Here is a 9,019-nt window from a genome sequence, read left to right as displayed (position 1 = left end):
CTCCTTTCTTTAAAGACCTTATTACTAATCTAACATACTCATCATATACCCTTATTCCAAATGTAATTGTTAAGTATGTATCAATTTACTTGATTTTTACTGAGAATTTGTTTTTCTTCACTATTTCTTAGAGACTTCTGGGTGGGGCTGAGATGAATACTCAGTGCTACACATACTTTATTTGGTGGCTGTTGGATTAGCATTCTTATCTCTGGAGTGGTGTGGAAAGGGTGCTTTAAATCCTTTTTGGTGGGAAAGTTACTTCTTGCTCAGGAAGTGATTAGCAAACAGATTCACTGTTGGTCGAAATCTTGGGTGCCATGATGCTTCCCGTTTAGCAAAATTATCTGTCTCCTGGGTGTCAGCTTATCAGCCTTCAGAGTTCAGTGGTGATTTGGACAGAAAGCAGTACAGTTTAGTCACTTCATAGCTAACAGTTTTCATGTGGGATACAAAAGCATTATTATGTCTTTGGCAGTGACACAAAAGGGTTGTGCTTTAGGAGGTCTTCACTAACTTTACCGAAATGTTAGGAATATATTCCAAAATTTTTACTTTTTAAAAACTCATTGGTCCACATATTTAAAAAGTCAAAACAGTATTCTAAGCCTCTCCTATAGTTATGTATCCTTACAATCTTATCAGCTCTTATAGTGAAGTATCTTAGGTTTGCTGCCTACAGGGTATTTTTCTTTCATTAGCTGAAAGTAGCCCCTATTCACCATTAAATCTAAACTATCCAGGGATCAATCATTCATATACCACCTTTTTCCTCTTCCTCATTTTCCCTGCTTTGGACTTAACTTGCTGTTTTTTTTATCACTACCTTCAAGGAGTGGAAAGAGAATAAAACTGAAAGACAAACCAGGTAACTTTACCACTGAATTTAAAGATGTGGAGACAATCAAATTTAATGGCTAGAATAGAAAGTTATCTCTGGCTTGATTTATCCACGCTAGCCCTGCTGCTCATTAGTGCTGACACTCGAGTTGATTGTAGTGAAAAATGTCCTAATGTGCAGTTTAATTTTGAATAGCTGCTTCTTGGGGTTAAGGCACTCTGCTGGCAAGCCCTGGGTGCATCTGTGGGCAAGCTGGGAAAACCGCTTCCCGAAAATTCGATGGTGCGAAAGCAGCACTGTTGCCCCTTTTTGAGAGTTCCAAGTTACCAAAATGTGCTTTGAAATCATTTGCAAAACAAAAATAATACATGCTGAATCATACTATTCTTGTCAGATACCTCTGCCACAAAATCCACTGTGCAGTAACTCATAAATTTCTTTCTGGTTAAATAGCCATAGTTTTAACACAAACAAAGATTAATCCGACTCATCAAGAAGAGAGAGAAGAGCTTCCCTGGTGGCGCAGTGGTTGCGAGTCCGCCTGCCGATGCAGGGGACACGGGTTCGTGCCCCGGTCCGGGAAGATCCCACATGCCGCGGAGTGGCTGGGCCCGTGAGCCGTGGCTGCTGAGCCTGCACGTCCGGAGCCTGTGCTCTGCAACGGGAGAGGCCACAGCAGTGAGAGGCCCGTGTACCGCAAAAAAAAAAAAAAAAAAAAAAAAAAAAAGAAGAAGAGAGAGATATGACTAGATTCCATTTACAAATGCTAACTGGAAGAGTAGAGTTGTAAGATCTTATTCAGTCCTGTGCTGCACTGAGAAGGGGTCTTTAAAAGAACAGGTTACAAAGAAAACTGAGCTTTGGCATGTGTCATCGTTTCATTAATTTGCAAAGATGTATATGCAACATAGCTGCCACAGAAAGCATCTCATATAGATGTCCATCATTCCTTCTTCTGCCTCTAATATAATAGATCACAGATGGTGCTTTGCTCTATAGTGAGACTCTTGAGTAGCCGTGTCCTCTCTGCGTAGCCCATGCTCTTAATTAACAGAAATAGCCAGGCCTCAGAGTAAATGAAGGGTTCCATTAAGAGAACTTTCAAAACTACTGAGATTTATTCTTTTAAGCCAAAACTTTAAAAGATGTTAACCATTTCAATAGAAATTTTGCAGGAATGAATTATACTCCACAGTGCTTTCTGCAACCATAATTCTAACTGTAATGGACATGTAGTTAACATTATAATAATCAATGACTGAAGCAGGCTGTAGCATGGCCCTGCCCTGGGGAGACTGAAGTGTGGAGAACTGTGTCTAAATACTCACAGAAGCACTATGCATTTTGACTTTCACCATTTACTCAACACACACTTACTGAGCATTTATTATACTAGATGTTATGCTAATTACTAGAACCACAAGGCTGCAAAGACATTAACCCTCCCCTCTAAAAGCTTACAATCTAGTGGGAAAGAGTGACAAATAAAGATGTAGTTTATAATTACCTTTAGTAAATGCTCCTAACACACACAAGAATAGAACTTTCCTGGGAGAGTCAAGGAATAATTCTTAATATTTTATTTCATTGAAAATATCTGTATTGCTCTTTGTGATTGTAAACATACAGTGGAAAGATTTACAAAATATGAAAAAGTGTAAAGGAGAAAATAAAACCACTTACAAGCTCATTATTGAGTCCTAACCACTCATGACTTGTGGATATATTTTCTTCTGAATTATTATGGAGACTGTTTATATAATTGGTGTGTTTTTTTTCTCCAGGTTATCATGATGCAGCTTACCTCTAGTCTACCTACCTGTCCTGCCCACCTCATAAATTCCTGCTTTTTATCACTATTGGCTGGGAAATCAGACAACTAAACTTGTTCAGATGGTGTCTAAAAGAATAGTAAATTACACTGGGTACAGGTCTGAGGGCCTCTTCGCAAAGAAAAGAGCATGAGCTTCAGCACATGGTTTCTATTTTGGATCCTCAGAGGTCTTTTTTTCCCCTCGTTTCCTGGGTTTCAGCTGTGTTCCTGGTACTTAAGGTTATTGGATAGATGACCTCTCCATAAGCGAGCTGCTTTTTTCTAAATGTAGTTCCTGACTTTTAGAAACTAATGAGAATTTGGCAATGCCTGACTATCAATAGCTTGTCACTATTAAGCAGTGAGCAAAAATGGCCTCAATTTTAAGCCTCTTCTTCAGCCCAGGAGGAGCTTGACAATCTGGGCAACTGGAACCTGATACTAATTATATTTGCCTTCATCTAGGGTTGCCAGATAAAATATAGGGCACCCAGTTAAATTTGAATTTGAATTGGTATTTTTTTTAGTATAAGTATGTCCCATGCAATAATTGGAACACACTTATATATATATAATTTATCTGAAATTCAGATCTGAGTGTCTTGTCCTTTTATTTGCTACATTTGGCAACTCCACCTCCATCGTCTCCAGGTACCCAGTCACCATAATCAGACCCTTCTCCCTCTTTTCCTTCTTTTTCCTTACTCACAAGACTAGCCAGAAAGGCTCAGTTGAGTGGAGCTGACTTCGCTTTTTACTTGGTTACATTTCAAGCAGTTTAAACATACGGCTTAAACATATTTGTTGACGGAACAATATCTTTTAAATAAAAGAAATGCATTAACATAAATACAGAGCCCCATCCTAAAATAGTTAAATCAAGGTGAAAGTATGTGCGTGTGTGTATGTGTGTTTGTGTGCATGCTCACGTGCAACCATTGAAAGTTTAAAAGAAATTATTTTCCATTTTAATCTCATAATCTAAATCATAAAGATTTGAACGGAAAGTTTTGGACATTTCCAGTGGAAGTTGAGTTTCAAAGTTATGGGGGAAGTTACCTAAAAAATAAACTGTTTTTTTCCAATGCCTTTTTAGAGATTCTAAAACCATAGTCAAAGGAATGAATCTATTCCTTTAAAGCTACTGCTAACACTAAGGAAGTGCCTTGAGGTGATTGATCTACTTTTCTTCCTGATGATGACAATGATGATGATGCTTTTTAGAAAATGCTTTTTTGAGAATTAGAAACTCAGGGGTGTTTTCTTATTTAATGCATAAAATTCTGAGTTATTCTCTTATATTAAGGCCAAAAAAGGCATGGATTAGAATTCTACCTCTGATCTTTACTTACTAGATTGGAGAAATCACTTAAATGCTTTGAGCTCCAACCCGAGTATCTGAACAATGGGGTAGCAATATTGGGGATTTATGAAGACAAGATGGGGTAATATCTATGAAAGTATCTGGCCTTAAACAGTGGGTACCCAGTAAATGTCTTTCAATTCTTTGGGGGATATAATTGCTGTTAGTTACTAAAATATCTGGCAATTAGAGGGGTATAAGTTTCCACAGCTGATCCCTGCTTCTGGTGATAAATCTTGGACTGCATAATTCAAGTCCTCCTTCCCTCTTTTCCCTTTCTTCTACGTATCATAACATGTGTAAAGTTAATTTGTAGTCCTTGTTATAACGTCCCTTTCACTTCTTGCCAAATGCCAAAGCTGTATGTAGAGGATATTTTTCTCTTCTGCTGCTAATCTATTACATTACCTGACAGCTAATAGGCCAGAGATCTTGCATCTAGGGCACTGATATTTTGTATAATTTCACCTTTCCTCTGAAAAGCAAGTATCTACTAATTTTTTTTTTTTACATTCTTGATGAAAGAAAAGTATTACAGCCTCTTATTACATAAAATTCAGCCAACTTTATAAAGGTTTCATATAAGGTTTTGCTTTTATTAAAGGTCAAATGAGTAGGTCTACAGGCTTCCTGGCTCTTCCGGCATCCACTTCTCCAATGAAATGCAGGAAACACTGGGACATGTTTTTCAGTGAACAGCAGCATCCATCACTTAAGTTCTCACCAGTTTTCTCTTCTGTTTGAGTTAGTCTCGAACAATGAAACTGCACATCATGAAGTGTCTTGTACATTTTGCTTCATATGACTTTGAAAATAGTGGCGCTCTGGCATTTTATATTAGGCATCATTTTGTTAGGGGACCACTGACTGGAACCACCCTCCTTGGCCAGGCATGGCGATAACTGCTTGCCTGAGTTGTCTCATAACAGGAGGTCCAGATAAGGAACATGGTGGTGCTGCTGAAAACTAACCAGGAGAATGTGGGAGGGGCCTAAAGGGGGAGGAGACAACCAACCTCCCAGAATCCATCACGCTGCAATCCATCTTGGCTGACCGATGCGTGTGTCACCAGGAAGGGCCCTGAGTCAGAATGATTGGCCAGAGACAATCCAGAAACTAACCCCATTACCATAAAACCTGAGACTGTGAGCCACGTGGCAGAGCAGTTTTCCTGGGTTCCCTTACCCTGCTGCTCTCCTCCTGGGCGCCCCTTTCCAATAAAGTCTCTTGCTTTGTCAGCTCGTGTGTCTTCTCAGACAATTCATTTCTGAGTGTTAGACAAGACCCACTCTTGGGCCCGGGAAGAGGTCCCCCTTCCTGCAATAATTTCACTCACATTTGTGACCACTTCTCTGCATAGGAACTGGGAGAAGAAAAGAAAGACTTAGATCCATCCACCAGGAGAGTTCAGCCATTCTGACTGGTGTGGGAGGGAGTGATCTCAGAAACCAAAGGAAAGAGAAGAGGTTTGGTTCAGTCCAGCACTCTGGGGCTAGCAATAGGGCCTGAGTGCAGGGGAGAGGGGATTAATGACTCTGGGTGTAGTTTGCTAGTTAATTATGGGAAGTGGATCAAACAACTCTAATTCACATGTTAATTGAATGATCCATCAAACTAAAACTTTGGAACTCAAGCTGCCTTGTTCCAGAACCCCAGGTTGAGTATACCAGAGAAGGAACATTTTAACTCTCATTTTGCAGTGAGGGGTTTGTCTTTGAATCACCTTCTAAGCACAGCAGATTTTCCAGATAGAAGAAAAATTTTGCATTTTAGGTGATGCCTGTTCCAGTTTCACCAACATCGGGAATGCAAGATAGTCCGTGTAGCACAGGTGGGAAGGAAGCGGCTGGGAGCAGAGTCTTAGCCTCTAAGTGGTTTTGTTGTTTGGTCCTGGAATTTTGGCATCCTGGCTCTCTAGTTATATAGGGATGAATGAGAGTACTGGGGTGCTGAATGTCCTAACCCTTGAGGTACAAGCAGAATTGGTAAAGTCCTAGCTAAGTCTAACACAGAATGGACATCTTTTGTACCACTCAATGACCCTCCACTTTCAGTCACAGAGGCATAGACCCAACTTCACTGACATTGCATGGAGAGATTTTCCTGGTGGCCATGACAGCAGTGGTTATGGAAACAGTACTTTAACCTTAAATCATTTCTTCCATGGATCCGAGGGCCAAAGACCAGAAAGTTCTGACTTTCTAGCCATGGCAGCAAGCAGCAAATAGTAAGTGTCCCTGGAGATGTTAGAAATATTTGAGGAGGGAAACTCTACAAGGCACTTGACTTCCTCAGAGTTAGGCAGAAGGATAGTTCAGGAAAATAAATGTATAATATTAATACCAATGAGAATATCTCTGTACACACTGGTGGACGGAATCCACAATACTTGAGTTACATTTGAATTTATATTCCCACATGTTTATTTATTGATGTCTCAAAGAAATATTATTGCACATCTACTAGGTGTTAAACACTGTGTTGTACTCAGGGGACACAGTAGAAACACAGTAGACGTGGCCTCTAACTTCCCTTTATGAAAATTTTAGTTTAGCTCTTGTATACCTCCAAGGAAACTTTACTGTTTTAAAATAATCTTTTCATTAATTTAAGGCATTGAAATCCAAGGACTAAAATAGAAACCTTGCAAGTATATATAATAAATAGCTAGGCATGGATGCTACATTTAGTGTATAGAAATACTGATGGTTGCTATTGTTTTCTATAATATGGTAGTGAGGCAGTACAGTTTCATTTATGCTCTCGTCTGTAAAATGGTCCTTCTCCTCCAAGTGAGATGCTCAGACTCTAGATTCTATCTCACAACTTTCGCATGCAGGAATGAAAGGGATACCTGGCCAGCCAGCCAGATGAACTAAATCCACCTCAGCAATCAAATGAATAACAGTGCAGCCAAAAAGGCTGATGCTAGATATTTCCAATTCAGAAAAGATAGGGCAAATAATTTTCCAACTCCAGACTCTCAAAAATAAAAAATCACTATTCCATTTTATGATAAATATGTTTGCTTAGAGTACTACCTACAATCTGAAATATAGCTTGGTCATTTGGATCCTCCTGAATGGTACTATGTACATGGCAACACCTGCCATGACAGGAATTAAGAATCAGTCAAATAAAATAAATGGGTATTAACATTTATGATGTGTTAGATTCTACTGGGCAGCAAGAATTTATCCATCCCTTCAAAGGGGGAAGTAGAATTAATATATGGTATGGTTCAGACTCTCAAAAATTGTATGATTTTATTCGGAAGATAAAAGTAAAACGCATGAAACAATGGTGAACAAGGGAAAAAAAGCAAAAATAAAGAGTAAATATTGAAAAAAGCATACAATAAAATACCAGAGTACGGCAGGTGCTAAGGAGAATCAGGTAAAATCATTGAAAGTAGCAATAGTTCAAGAATTCTTCACAGCCTAGATTGCATTTGTGCTGAGCCTTGAGAAAATGGCAAGTATTGATATTTCATAGGTACAAGTAAACTTAGGAAATTGCAGGTGGGGTAAACAAGGTGTAGGGAGTGGTATGAACTTGCTCTGCTTCTGGAGCAATAAGTAGAGTGATTGAACTAGAATAAAAGATGAGATAAGATCACTTGAAAGAGTAGATGCTTTAGGGAGGACTTGAAAGCTAAGCAAAAACTTTTCTTAAAAATTTATTTAATGAAGTATAGTTGATTTACAATGTTGTGTTAATTTCTGCTGTACAGTGAAGTGATTCATATATATATATATATATATATATATATATACATTCTTTTTCATATTCATTTCCATTATGGTTTATCACAGGATATTGAATATAGTTCTCTGTGCTATACAGTAGGACCCTGTTGTTTATCCATTCTGTATATAATAGTTTACATCTGATAATCCCAAATTCCCAATCCTTTCCTCCCCACCCCCTTCCTATTTGCAACCAGAAGTCTGTTCTCTGTGTCTGTGAATCTGTTTCTGTTTCGTAGTTCATTTGTGTCATATTTTAGACTCCACATATAAGTGATATCATATGATATTTGTCTTTATCTGACTTACTTCACTAAGTATGATAATCTCTAGGTCCATCCATGTTGCTGCAAATGGCATTATTTCATTCATTTTTATGGCTGAGTAGTACTCCATTGTATATATGTACCACATCTTCTTTATTCACTCATCTGTGGAAAGACAGGATGTTTCCATGTCTTGGCTGTTGTGAATAGTGCTAAGCAGACACATTTTACCATGGCTAGTGAGTAATAAACCACAGCAGATTCTGATGCTTCGAAGAAGCACATGCTATCATCAGTGGTTGTAGAAGAATGAATCTGATAACTGTGTGAGGGTTTGAGAAGAGAAGCACAAGTCGGAAAATAGTTAGCATACATGGCCACTGGTCAACAGTGAGTCATTTTTCCATATATAAAACATCAGGATTATCTGTAAGTGATTTGTTGGCATGAAAGGATAAAAGTGCAAGTTAGAGAAGGGTAATTACATGAACAATTCAGGGATTGAGTAAGACTAAGGAGAGTGATGAGTATGGGAAATGTGAGTTAGAAGGAGAAGACAGAAGATGGAATGTCTGCTATTTGCAAGGTCCTGGGTAACATATGCTTTCTGTTGAGGAAACTCTCTTGGAAATCCTGTTAATAAGTAATCATTGGAGGACCTTAAAATTATTATCAGGGCCCTGCTGCTGAATGACCTATAATTCCCCATTGAAATATACACATCATGGAGCAATGTTTAGAGAAAAGAAGAATATCGAGGTCAATGTAAAACCCTCTATCCACAAACAGGTCATTATACGAGATCATTCTAGATCAAAATGTGAAACATGCACCATGTTCAAATTAGCATGCAAAATAAAGCATCAGCGTGGAGTGAATTTATGTGATTATACCATGAATAATTCATTAGCACAAGCAATACAATTAGCTTCTTATAATATAATGATACAACTGTTGCATTCATGTACAGTAAGCCTGACCCAAACT

This window comes from Orcinus orca, chromosome 5 (genome assembly GCF_937001465.1).
Source record: "Orcinus orca chromosome 5, mOrcOrc1.1, whole genome shotgun sequence".
In the NCBI taxonomy this organism is placed as follows: Eukaryota; Metazoa; Chordata; class Mammalia; order Artiodactyla; family Delphinidae; genus Orcinus; species Orcinus orca.
Note: the sequence above shows the minus strand (reverse complement) of the source record.